The sequence below is a fragment of the Rhinatrema bivittatum genome, chromosome 18 (genome assembly GCF_901001135.1).
Source record: "Rhinatrema bivittatum chromosome 18, aRhiBiv1.1, whole genome shotgun sequence".
NCBI classification, from domain to species: domain Eukaryota; kingdom Metazoa; phylum Chordata; class Amphibia; order Gymnophiona; family Rhinatrematidae; genus Rhinatrema; species Rhinatrema bivittatum.
Genome location: NC_042632.1, coordinates 33395339 through 33409824, shown reverse-complemented (window position 1 = coordinate 33409824; position 14486 = coordinate 33395339). Strand labels below are relative to the sequence as shown.

General features: G+C 42.2%; 1 long non-coding RNA gene across 1 annotated transcript in view; it reads right to left on the bottom strand.

Moving 5' to 3' along the window:
- Positions 1–14486, bottom strand: part of LOC115080004 — a 130442-nt gene that overhangs the window by 66525 nt on the left and 49431 nt on the right. Inside the window, exon 2 of the long non-coding RNA XR_003853482.1 lies at positions 7242–7333. This is a non-coding gene — a long non-coding RNA (uncharacterized LOC115080004). The remainder of the gene's footprint in view (positions 1–7241; positions 7334–14486) is intronic.

Here is a 14486-nt window from a genome sequence, read left to right as displayed (position 1 = left end):
AATGAAGACTGGGGTATCAACCGGTACCGTTGTCTGAAATGCCAAAAGTACTCAATCTTTGGATGTGAGAAGCTGGTGTAGTGATGTGGATATTTTGTATATTCTAACGTGCGCCTCTGTAAAGCGCTGTGTACATCTGATATGTGCTATACAATTCATGATAATAATGATAATAATAAGAATAAGAATCATAATAATATTCTGACAAGTAAGAGGAAGGATGCAGAAGTGCTGGGGCTGCACTGAATGCATCTCAGCATCTCCTGTGACAGCTGTGGTGCGATATTAATTGGATTTCTCTTCCTAATAAGATAAACAGAGTGTAAGACCTCTCTCCTTCCTATCTGATTTCCGTGTTTCTGCAGCGAGATGATTTTGTAATTGTTTGTCATTCCAGATCTGACCAACTTAGTTCTCTTCACCACTTCTTCAAACCTTATTTTTATTGATAACGCAGGCTAAAGTTTCCAATATGTTGGCCGGTAAGCTTCCTTCTCTTGCATGCTGTAATTAATCTAATTGTCTGAACCTTCCGCACAGTGCCCTCCGGGGGCTTTCAAAATGCTGGGTCAGGTTTTTATTTAATATGCTGGCTGCTTCCTCCCTCACGGACGCAACTCTTCCCTGTTAACAGGAACCTTAGCTGAGTGGTCGGTGACATCACTGTCACAGTGGAGGTGGCAAGACATCAGCTCATGTACAGCACCATGGGATGCAAACATGTTATTTTGTGTTAGCATTGTGAGGATGGAGACTTTGTGAGTCTCACATTAAGCTCGATGACATTTTATTTTTACAGAAATCTGACCAAATTTCATGAGGCTACTGCAGCCAATATGTTGCCACATGCCATCTCGAAGAATGTTGCTCTTATTCTCTAGAGATGGATTAAATAACACTAGGTATGAATTTATCCAGATATATCCGAGCATGCTAAAAGCTCACTGTCTGCTATTTTTCAGATATGTTGAATATGTAGAAGCATCTGCCTTGACTGAATCTATTTTATATGATCAAGTCAGAATAGGCTGAACCAATGAATATTATCAAAACACAGAGCCTAACAATGAAGCAAGAGCATATGTCGAGGGAACATTTTGAGAAACTTTTAAAGCCCTTTCTGGCAGGCACAGAATAGAAGAGATGATAATATGCACTTGACTGGAGACGAGAAATGTTGCTGGAAGCTCTTGACCTGTGAACTGCACAAATGACTGCCATTAGGACGTGCAAATGTGCATTCATTTGAAATGAGATGGGGAAATTTTAAGAAAATGTCCCATTCATTTTTCTTTCCTTTCATTTTGAAAACATAAAAACAAATAAAATTTTCGTAGCTTTCCTTCATTTCAAAAAATTTGGCTGCTCCTCATCACCCATCACCGCAAAGAAAAACACCTCACATGGTTCCCCTCACCCCCCCCCCCCCCTTCACCTTCTCCAAACCGAGGGCAACCCTATTGTTAATTTTTTCTGGCCTAGGCCTGGCACCATTTTGTATGTCAGCAATTAACAACGGTGGCGACCTCGGTCTGGCAGCGCCATTCACAACATTTGGGAAGTTCAAAAGAGTGGAGACCCATGGGCTCTCTGTATACGCAGGGCTTGCTGAGGCTGGGGGAATAACATAGAGCAATATAATCTTCCAACTACATGTTTAGTTACTAATTATTAGCTTCCTGGAATATTGATGCGTCTCTTTTTTCTTGGGATATGCACCAATGCAGGAAGTTTTAGAGTGACGTATGGCGTGATCGGGCAGCGCATCTGTTTGTGACCTACGGGGATTGGTAGGCAGTGAGTGCAGTCCAGCTGTGACATCGGGGGAGGGAGGGGAGCCTGTGGGAAGGCCATGGAGAACTGTCATGGACCCAAACTATCATCCTGCAGGTTGTGGAGGACATTAACAAACTGCAGCATAAGTGTGCAATCAAATTAAAAAGATTTACTGTTCTCAAGATTTTATGTTCCACTTTAATGTACAAACCAGTTAACACAGAGGCATTTTATTTTCTAGTGATGCCACTGAGGATGTATATTATGTTGCCAATGAAACTGTGTGGTGGTTTTTACTTTTCATTCTTGCCTTTGATGCTTCCTTTGAACAGGGGTGGGCAAGGGAAAACGGTTTTTGACCTCATAATATTTCCTTTTGGATTTATAATGTTTCTCCTCGTTTTGTTTTCCGGTGCACCTGGTTTCATTCGTTTCATTTTGAACACAGGCTATAGTTTTACAATGGGCGCACTTTGCTGATATTGTCTGCGCTAAAAACCCCCTACAATTTTGATAGTGGTTTTTTTTAAATATATATATATATATATATATATATATATTTCAAATGGCAAACAGCTCAAAATACCACAACTAATATTGTTGGCGTTTTCATGTTTTCAAAGGGTAGCACATCCCTACCTGTGAACGGAAGCATGCAGCAGGCAGGGAAATAAACTTAAAAGAGAAGCAGAGCTGTGGGGCTAGGGAAGAGTAGCGAGGAGTCAGTTTCAAGAGAGCAATGAAGGAGGGCTGCGATGGAAACGGGGGGGAGACTGGAGCCAAAAAAACCCCCAAACAAACAAACACTGGCAGAGACGCGGGGCCAACTATTTCTGAGCTGCTGCTGCATCGGCAGGAACCGGAAGCATCAGCCTGGCCAATCAGGGCAACTCTCCGGAGAGCCAATAGATTTCCAAGTTGGGATTAATCCTGACTGCAGCACCAGGGTTAGGAAATATTCAGGTTCACTCCGAGGGGCCAGCTTACTGAGCAGCAGCAGCAGCGCCCCCATGTGGAAGCTCCCTGTGTCTGCGATAAAGCTGCACCGATTTACTGATAAGCTCAGTGGGAGATGCCAGGATTAGCATATGTGCAGGATCAGTTCTCAGCCTTAAAAAAAATCGTGCTTTAGGATCACAAGCTGCAAATTGTCTCAACGGGGAAAATACCTGGATCGGACTGTGCCTTGAATCACAATTCCTGCTGCCCTTGTGTTAAGCCGGGCTTGCTTGCCGAAGCATTACATGAACGCGGGAGCGCAAGGAATATTTTTAGCCTGGTTGCACACGTCTGTTTGCTGTCGCCTTCCATGGCACGTCTGGCAGTTCACCTTTAAAAATTCTGGTTCGCTTGTCTCTGACGCTACTCTCTCCAGTCCCTAGATACAGGCAGAAAAATTAGCCAGTAAATCGCTGGCTACTGTTGCAAAAGTGTCAGGGTTAGAGAAACAGCGATGATTAAAGTTAAAGCATCTGGCACACTAATAATTTTCCACCGCGAAAGAAGGACTTTATGGACTGCATACTGATAACCATGCCTTTTTTTTTTTTTTTGTAGCCCAGTAAGGCTTGCAGTTGAAGGCTCCCTGTCATTTATGTAGGCTGTAACCACTGGGTGCAGTGTGTGAAACAATACTATCATGACCATGAAATAAAATGATACATTACCATCGCTATTTCAAAACAGAGAAACATAGCAGATATTGGCAAATAAAGAACACTTTGGCCCAGCCACCCTGTCGGCCCCATTTGTGTCTGCCTATTGTGCTGTCACATCTTTCAATCCATGGTTTTCTCTCTCATGCATGCTTTTATGTGTCACTCCCCTAGAATTTGTAGTTTCCTGTAATGTTTTCTCTGCCTGCTGTAGACGTATATCTCTGACATCACCAGGTGTACTACTGAACTGTGGATTCATATGAACGCAAGTCGGATTAGGACTTTTGCAAATTCTTTGCAATTGGAGACAGTCTTTCTTGTGTGGGTTTTTTTGTTGTCTTTTTGTCTTTGTCATTTTTTTTTATACAAAAAATAGTTCTCACTTATTTATTTCTTACATTTTTAAACTACTGCTTCAATGAAGGCTTAAGGCAAATACAATAGAACAAACATAAAAACAATTTAAAAACTGTAGAATATAAACAATAAAATTAAGATGATAAAAACATAGAAATTATACAAAGAAAAAAAAACATTGGGAATTTCATATTCAGACAGAGTCTGGATAGCAAAGTTGGCTAGATAAAATTATCTGGCAAACTTTAGAAACATATTCAATAGTGCAACCACACTATTGAATATAGTCAGTTATCTTAAAGTTGTTATTAAAGCTCTGTTGTTAAAGCTGGGAATTAGCAATCTGTTATTAGAGCTCTGTTGTTAAAGCTGAGAGTAGCAGTCTGTTATTAACGGAGTTGCTGGAGATAGCAATCTGTTATTATTTAGAATAGTTGTGGGTGGATCCTTGGACCAGTGGCAGATGACCATGCCCTCGGGGGAGATCCCGAGAGGGACCACTGGTCAGGCTTAATGTAGGAAACAGAAACACACTAGTTCTTTTATTAGACAATATATTAAACCACCAGAGGTGGCAGTAGTGAGCTGGAAGCGCCCGGCTGGGTTGTAGTCCCTCAGGTATTGGAACAGCAATCCCAAGGTGACTGAGCTGTAGAGAAACTAAGAAAGTGAGTAGATAGGATATGCAGAGTTCTGGAACAAGATCTTGATGATAACACTCACGCCATAGTCTCTTGAGGCAGCCTAGGAGTTGGAATGCAGTAGACCCTCGAGGAGCGAGTCCCTAGTTCCAGGGAAAGTGCTGAGAGATAGATGGAAACTCACTAATGTTGTAAGCAGCGATGACTTCTTAGCAGAAGTGGTATTCAGGAGCTGGTCCGGGACGTAGGCCCTCAAGGAGCGAGTACCAGCTCTGGACTGCGACCTAAAAAGAAAAAGAGAGAGCAAGGCCCCCGAGGAGCGGGTACCTCTAGTGAAGTCCGAGGAGGCAGAGAGCGAATCCCATCCGCAGCTACCTGGAGGAAGCTAGGTAAACCTATCCCTTGCTAACTCGTCTTGTTAGCGAAAACTGAGACCTTAAATATCTGGAGCTGATGACGTTATCTCAGGGGGACACCCCTGAGGTTCGGGCCAACGCCGGTATATCAGTTGGGCTGCGTGCTTGCGCGCCCTTAGGCATCTGGTCAACATGGCGGCTTGCAGCGTCGAGCCAGTCCAGGAACGCCAGAGGAGGATGGCCTGGAGACGCCGCATCAGCTAGCCTTCCATCAACCCTGGAGGGAGTCGCCAATGAGGTAAAGTGGGTGGAGCAGAGACATCGAACAGCGATGGATACAACAGTACCCCCCTTCAAAGGGCGATCTCCTCTTCGGGTACCAGGCTTGGGTTTTGAAGGATGTGCGAGATGGAATCGACGAAGCATCTCTTTATCCAAGATATTGGTCTGAGGCTCCCAAGAGTGTACTTCGGGGCCAAAACCTTCCCATCTTAGAAGGTATTAAAAAATATTGCCTCTTTTACGAACATCCAGTATTTCTTTGATTTTTATCTCTAAGTCGTCTTCTGCATTGATGACAGGTGGATCTTGAGATTTGGAAGACAATACGCCGAGTATGGATGGTTTCAAAAAAATGAAACGTGGAATGCGTTATAGATAGTAATACCAGGTGGTAGCTTCAGACGGTAGGTGACTTCACCAATACGTTGAAGAACTGGGTAAGGATCTACGTATCGAGGAGCAAACCGAGAGGAGAGCAGTTTAAGTCTGAGGTGCTGGGTTGACAACCAGACCTTGTCTCCTGGCTTGAAGACTGGAGCCTGCGCAAGGCGCGCAACGTAGTACTTCTTAGCATGGTTACTCGCTTAATTAGCATGTCCTTGGTCTGAAGCCACAGTCTATGGATATCATCAGCAGTGGTGAACTGCTTTTAATCTCTCATGTTCATTTTACATGTTTGATGGAAATGCTGAAAAAGCATAGAAACAGACAGACCAACTGATAAAAGCATTTCATATATATATATATTAATATTTTTCCTTTGCTACATCTCCCACCACAGCTCTTTTGCTTGCTTGTTGTTTTTTGAAAGTGATTTGTTTCTTTTTGTGTTTGCATCTATCCCAGGCATGCCTGAATTGTGCCACAATTTTGGCTCTACCATCTTCACTGGACCCATTCTACTTGTCAACTATCCTCTCAGTAAAAAAAAAAAAAAAAAAAATTCGGTATCTAATGCAGCTGACATTTAGGGTCTGATTTACTAAACCTTTTTACAAACAAAATGGGGAGAAAGCCTTAGTAAATTGGACCCTGAGGGAGAGATATTAATTGGTCATGTCAACGGTGTTATCCATTTCTACTGCACTTAATTTCAGCTATTAACATGGTAGTTTCCCTTAACGATACCTGTAATGCAGAGTTCTATTAGCTGTATTGATTCAGATTCAAGAAATCTTATTTGCATGATGATTTGTACATATGTTGCCACAGGAAAAAAAAATGTAGCAAGGGAAAGAATTATAAAATTCAGAGTGTATCAAGACTAAAGTAGTTTACAGATTCTGGTATTGATCTTCTACCTGAAGAAGGGACCCATGTGGTCATGAAAGCATTTGTACCTCATCATTTTTGGATTATTGATATGTTGATCTAATAAAAGACATGTATTATTTCTATGTTTATTAGATGCCTTTAACCAGGTTTTCTTATAAGACCTTGATACTTAGATACCAGTTGGATGGCGCATAGCAACAGGAGAACCAAAGTACTAAATGATGGATTAACTAAAAGCAGGGCTTTTCTTCTGGATTTAAGCATAAGCAACATAGGGGACTCATGCCTGGACGTCAGGCGGGAGCTGGTTTCATAGATGAAGGGCAAGAACAGAGAAGATCCAACCCACAAAGAATCAGCTTATTTATGCAGTGATAATATCTATCATCCAGCTAGTTCTATATTATCTATTACCGCCTTAGCTGTATCTGCACGTAGCACTTTAGAAAAAAAAATCACATGGTTATAAAGGTCTCTGACCTCTCAATTTGAGCACAATGGACTTTCCAACATTTAGAAGCTCTGATGAGATATTTTGTAGGGAAAAAAATAGCCAATACATTTCAATCTTCTATTGTAAAGCTTAGGCGTAGACAATATATATATTTTTTTTAGAGTGGGAGGGAAGGAATAACCAACATACACTTATGTTCTTATGCAAAATGAGGAACTGTCTCTCATAAGGAGGAACAGTGGGCAGGTTATGCTTGGGGAAGTTAAGGGACTTGCTCAGTGTCACACTATGGGGAAGGACAGAAACTGAATCCGGGTGTGTGGATCGCAGGCTTGTGTGCTCTGCGCTGCTTCACTTCTTGCTGATATTAGAGGCTTGTTGGGTTCTCACAGGGAGATTCATACAGTGGCAGTCATGGGACGTGGTTATGCTTTAAAGTTACCTTATCACGTGTATCTCTGACTCCTTCAGCCAGCAAATGGTCCATCAGTTAATTAAATGAGTATATGGAACTTTATGTCACTGCCAGTACCACTGTAAAAGAAATCAATGATTTAGTAACAAAGCAAAAAAAAAAAAAAAACTTTAAAAAAATCAATTGGGGGAAAGAAGATATTTTCTTTGGAAGGAAATAATTGTGCTGTCAAATTGATTGCTTTTGATGTTTGTTTTAAGTGATCTAAACAAATACTTTGGAATATCCTTCCAAAATAAAAGGTCTCACGAGGATGGTAAACAGCTGCGCGGGTGCACATGTACGTGCGTATGCCAATGAATGTGGCCATTTAATAACATACGCGGGTATTTATTTATTTATTTAAGTTTTTATATACCGCACAATATGACATGTACATGTCCGTCCAGGCGGTTTACCGGCATACATACATAATTTTAAAGACAAAATAATACAGTGTAAAATAAGTTCATACAAAGTGGTATATGCATGCATGGTTTAAAATAGGCTGTACATGCCTACATGTGCGCACAATTTTACATAGACACACGCATGTGCGTGCAAATGCCGCCTTTACCATATAAGTGGGGGAATTTTAGTAAATAGGCTTGCCGATGTAATTACCACTTTCTCCAATTCATTCCCAGTTCACCCAGGAAAAGAATAGGACTTTCTAACCCCCTAGTTAAATAGCCTGCCTTATACCCTGTTAGCCCCAACCCTTAAAACCCCGCTGACTAGCATGTTTTTTTTTTTTGTTTCATGATTCATACTCATGCCATCCATAGCAGAAGTAAACTTACATGGTAGGTGTCCTTGGCGCACGCTTGTGCACACAAATACACGGTGGTTTCATTCAAAAGTCCAGAAGCGCCCATGATCTGTCTAGAGCACGCCTATGTCCTTCCCCTTTTCTCAAAGTAAAGTTTTAGGTGCGTATCGGGAGATACACGCCTACTCGTGTGCCTTTTAAAATCCGCGTGACATGTGGCGGCCTGACTTCTGCGCATATCTCCCGGCTTTGGCGCGTGTAGGGCTTTTAAAATTCACCTTATATGCTTTAAGTTTTAGCACTTTTAGGACAGGCATCAGGGGTTTTTCCTCCAATCTCCCTTAACAGATTGGTGTTTCTACTTCTAGATGCTTTAAATGAATGTGGACTGATAACTTGCTGTATGACAGCTCATGAGAAAATGTGATCAGCTGGCAATTTTTTTTTCAAGTTCAAGTGCTTTCATTTAAACAAGCAATATCATTAAGATCCACCTTTTTCATTCTGATATTGATTTCATTCCTGAAGATCTACAAATATTAATGTTTCTAAAAAACCCCCACAATAACCCATAACAATGTCAAGGCACCTAACAATAGTCAGGGAATGTACGTACCACCTTCAGATATTGAGGCCTTGCCATCTCTGTACCATGCATACAATAAATCACACCCAACCTCAGGTAGAGCTAGCTGAAGAGGGAGTATGCGTGGCTTTGTCCAAACAACCAAGCTTTCTGGCATGACTACATGCCTGTGCTGGGATTCAATTGCACGGCCTTTATTTATTTATTTATTTATTTATTTATTTAGCATTTTTCTATACCGACCTTCATAGTTAAATACCATATCAGATCGGTTTACATTGAACGGGGATAGAGAACTGTAACAAACGGAACAGCAATTTATAATCAGAAGGAGAACAAAGTTACATTAAACAAGGACTATAACTTGGAAGCTTTACAGCTGAAAATAAAGGCCCGAGTAGGGCAATAACATTACAGCATTACAGCTGTAATGTTGTACCATTGTACAACCAATGTACAATGTACATTGTACATTTTACAATGTACAATGTTACAATGTACCATTGTACATTGTTGTAGCATTACAGCTGTAATGTAATGTACCATTACAGCAAAAGCCTTAGCAAGAAGTCCTGTCTGCCCAGTCCAGTGGTATCTTCCCAGCTGTAGTGGTAGTGTAAACCTTGGCTCTCCAGGCATAAACACTGATACATAGACAAACAAGACTGCTTTAGGTGATCTAAAAGTTGACCGGTTCTTAATCTTGATGTTATATTCAACATTATTTTTCGATTTCTATTGCATCTTTCATGACAAATAGGCTACTTCAAAGCAAATTATACTAGGGTTGGAGGAGCCACTAAAATAGATGACAAAAGAGTTAATATTCAAAGCAGATAACGATAGTGCTACAGTTAGATATTGCAGGATGGGATTAGATATATATCCTTAGGGTAAACAGGGTAAACAAGACCATGTACCTGCTAGGTTGGCCTTTTGGGTGTTGTTGATGGCAGGTTTGTTGGGCCCTTGGCTTAAAGGAAGGTGAGAAATATTTCACTCAACACCCTTAATAGGAGGGAAAGCCACTTGACTTACTCCCATCATTAGCCTTTCGATTTTAACATCTGAGTTCTTACTGAGTGTTAAACAAGAAAAACACCACCACTTTCATGGATCCTCCTGAATGAAAGACAACTGGAGAGATTCACTCTCCTCCGACAAGCAGGTATAAAATTCCTCCTGTATAGCTTTATTTTCTTTTAGATTATATGTTCTCTGGGGCAGGGACAATCCTTATCCAATGAAGTTGGGTGGTACTAGTTAGATCATTATTAATTGATTATTTAATGGTTGGGACGTCTCCATCCTAGTGAAAGCGAAGTGATTTAGCCCTCAGTGTTAGATTGCTATTGTATTTACAATTGTTTTTATATGTGATGGATGTATTTATTTGTATTATATACTGAACTTTTTGCTCTATTTAATTTGTTATGAATTTTATTTTTATTATGCTGTATTTTTGAGCATATGTTCTGTATTTTCAGTTTGTAAGCTGCACTGATTGAAAGGTTGGAGTAAAATAAACAACAGAAAACAAAATAGGTGTTAGTGTTGCAGTTATCCATATCTAGGGCTTCCTGAGAGTGAATCATGCCAGCAGTCATTGCAGGAAAGATTAAGACAGGAGTTAATGTGGTAGCAGCAACAGCAAAGTCCAGGCAAGAAACTTCACCCCCCTTGACTTCGTGTTCAGCCTCAGGATGCCATTATTACTAGATGCTAATTTGAATGGTGGATTTAAATGTGACTATGCCTATTCTTCTGCAACTCGCAAATGAGGCCCACATCTTATTTAAAAAAAAAGTCCCAATGGGCTTTTAAATTGTGAATGACATTCACTAGCATCTCCAGAAAGCAAAAACAGGTACATTTCAAACATATTTCTTTATTGGTACAGACCAGTGATTCTAAACCTAAAATGATAACCTAAAAATGGCCACAAGTTGAAGCTCCATTAGGAAAATCATCAGTGAAACATGGGAAAATCTAGTTGCAGCTTCTATTTCCTAAACTTAAAGCAAACTGTCAGTTCTAGCTATGGCAACATCTGACTGCCCGAGTTTTAAATTTATATAAATATAGAAACATAGATGTCAGATAAGGACCGCAAACTTCATTTGGTCTACCCAATTTACTTACTGGTGCCAGGGCATACAGCCCAGTTGATCTATGGCTCTCCCTTCACTTCATCACTCCTAGGAAACTCCTGGACTAACTCTATCTTTTCTTGGGTCCTGTTACTGTTTATGCCTCCATTTGGGACTTTCAGAAGGTATCTGACAACATCCCTCATGAGAGACTCCTCAGAAAATAAAAAAAATCATGGGAAAGTGGGCGGTGTCCTATTGTGGATCTGTAACTGGTTAAAAGACAGGAAAAAGAGAGTAGGAATAAATAGCCAATTTTCCAAATGGAGAAAGGTCAATAGTGGAGGGATCTGTACTGGGACTGACACTATTTAATAAATTCATAAATGATCTGGAACAGGGAACAATGAGTGAGGTGATAAAATTTGCAGAGCACACAAAAATTAAAGTTCTTAAAACACGAGTGGACTGTGAAACATGGTAAAAGAACCTTGCGAGGCTGGGAATTGGGCTTCAAAATGGCAAATGAAATTTAATGCAGACAAGCCCAAAGTAATGCACATAAGAGAAAAATAATCCTAATTATAAGTATGGAATTCTGGGTTCTGTATTAGGAGTCACCACCCAAGGATAGGATCTTAGAGTTATTGTGAACAATACATTGAAGTCCTCAGCTCAGTGTGCACTGGCAGTCATAAAAAGCAAATAAACTATTAGGAATTATTTGGAAAGGGATGGAGAATAAAACAGAGAATACCATATCGCCCTGGTATCGATCCATGGTGTGAGCACATCATGAGAACTGTGTGCAGTAGGGATGTGCATTCATCTAGGATGAATTAGACAATTTCAACAAAATTGTCTAATTCGTCCTGTTTCGGCCACCCCGAAAAATGAAGGAAATTTTCCCGAAATTTCCACCTGAGGAAATGACCAGAAGCTGGGTTGATGAAGAGGAGGTTCCTCCCTTGGAGGAAAATGGCAAGGAGCAGCAAGTGCCTGGGATGGTTGCGACATGAAGAGTGCCCCATGGGGTCCCTTACATGGAGGATGCCAGGGAAGCCTACGCACTATGGGAAGGGAGGGGAGATTGAGGTCCACGTTGTTGTGACTAGTTCTGAGAAATGAAATTGCATGTCCCTTTTGGATGTGAATTTTGGTATGGTAGACCAAGGGAGAGGACTGAGTGCAAAAAGAGATTTGAGTGAGGTTTAACATAGTAACACAGTATCATAGTGATGATGGAAGATAAAGACCAAATGGACCATCTAGTCTGCCCGGCAATTTGCTTATGATAGTAACCGCCATTCTGTGCAGGTTACCCCCATGCATTCTGTTAATGGTACTAACTGCTACTCTGTGCGGGTTACCCCTCCATGCATTCTGTTAATTGTACTAACCGCCATTCTGTACAGGTTACCCCTCCATGCATTCTGTTAATGGTAGTAACTGCCACTCTGTGCGGGTTACCCCTCCATGCATTCTGTTCATGGTAGTAACTGCCATTCTGTGCAGGTTACCCCGCCATGCATTCTGTTAAGGGTAGTAACTGCCGCTCTGTGCAGGTTACCCCTCCATGCATTCTGTTAAGGGTAGTAACTGCCGCTCTGTGCAGGTTACCCCTCCATGCATTCTGTTAAGGGTAGTAATTACCGCTCTGTGCAGGTTACCCCTCCATGCATTCTGTTCATGGTAGTAACTGCCACTCTGTGCGGGTTACCCCTCCATGCATTCTGTTCATGGTAGTAACTGCCACTCTGTGCGGGTTACCCCTCCATGCATTCTGTAAATGGTAGTAACTGCCACTCTGTGCGGGTTACCCCTCCATGCATTCTGTTCATGGTAGTAACTGCCATTCTGTGCAGGTTACCCCGCCATGCATTCTGTAAATGGTAGTAACTGCCTCTCTGTGCGGGTTAACCCCATGCATTCTGTTAAGGGTAATAACTGCCGCTCCGAGCAGGTTATTCCTCCATGCATTCTGTTAATGGTAGTAACTGCCGCTCTGTGCAGGTTACCCCCATGCATTCTGTTAAGGGTAGTAATTACCGCTCTGTGCAGGTTATCCCTCCATGCATTCTTTTAAGGGTAGTAACTGCCGCTCTGTGCAGGTTACCCCTCCATGCATTCTGTTAAGGGTAGTAACTGCCGCTCCGAGCAGGTTATCCCTCCATGCATTCTGTTAAGGGTAGTAACTGCCACTCCGAGTAGGTTATCCCCCATGCATTCTGTTAATGGTAGTAACTGCCACTCTGTGCGGATTACCCCTCCATGCATTCTGTTAAGGGTAGTAACTGCCGCTCTGTGCGGATTACCCCTCCATGCATTCTGTTTATGGTAGTAACTGCCGCTCCGAGCAGGTTATCCCTCCATGCATTCTGATAACGGTAGTAACTGCCGCTCCGAGTAGGTTATCCCCCATGCATTCTGTTAATGGTAGTAACTGTCGCTCTGTGCAGGTTATCCCTCCATGCATTCTGTTAAGGGTAGTAACTGCCGCTCTGTGCAGGTTATCCCTCCATGCATTCTGTTAAGGGTAGTAACTGCCGCTCTGTGCGGGTTACCCCTCCATGCATTCTGTTAAGGGTAGTAACTGCCGCTCTGTGCGGGTTACCCCTCCATGCATTCTGTTAAGGGTAGTAACTGCCGCTCCGAGCAGGTTATCCCTCCATGCATTCTGTTAATGGTAGTAACTGCCGCTCTGAGCAGGATATCCCTCCATGCATTCTGTTAACGGTAGTAACTGCCGCTCCATGCAGGTTATCCCTCCATGCATTCTGTTAATGGTAGTAACTGCCGCTCTGTGCGGGTTACCCCTATGCATTCTGTTAAGAATAGTAACTGCCTCTCTGTGCGGGTTAAACCCCCCCATGCATTCTGTTAAGGGTAGTAACTGCTGCTCCTAGCAGGTTACCCCCATGCAGAAATGTTACACCATTCCTTTCTTTTAGGGATCCGCAGTGTATGTCCCATGCCCTTTTGAATTTATTAACTGTTCTCATCTTCACTACCTCTTTTGGGAGGGCTTTCCAGGCATCCACCACCCTCTCTTGTGAATAAATATTTCCTGATGTTGGTTCTGAGTCATCCCCTCTGGAAATTGATTGTGTGTCCCCTGCTTCTACTGTTTCCTTTCCAATGGAAAAGGTTTGAAGTTTGTGCATCATTAATACCTGTCAGGTATCTGAAGGTCTGTATCATATCCCCCTGCAACTCCTCTCCTCCAGAATATACATATTCAGATCCTTCAGCCTCTCCTTGTAGGTCTTCTGAAACAGACCCCACACCATTTTGGTTGCCTTTCTCTGGACGGCCTCCATCCTGTCTCTGTCCCTTTTGAGATACGGGCACCAGTATTGAACACAGTGCTCCAGGTGAGGCCTCACCAAGGACCTGTCCAAGGGGATTATCACTTCCCTTTTCCTGCTAGTTATACCTCTCTCTATGCAGCCCAGCATTCTTCTGGCTTTAGCTATCTCCTTGTCACATTCAGATTGCCAGACACAATCACTGCAAGGTCCCCTCTCCTACTCTGTGTATGACAGTGTTTCTCCTTCCCCCCCCCCCCCCCCCCCCCAATCATATACAGCTCTTTTGGATTACCGCACCCCAGATGCATGGCTCTGCACTTCTTGTCATTGAATCTCAGCTGCCAAATCTTCGACCACTCTTCGAGTTTTCTTAAACCATTTTTCATTCTCTCTCCTCCTGCAAGTGTGTCCACTCCATTCTTTCCCATGGGGCTTGAGGGCATAAGCGCTTTTGACATAATTAGATGAGTTAGT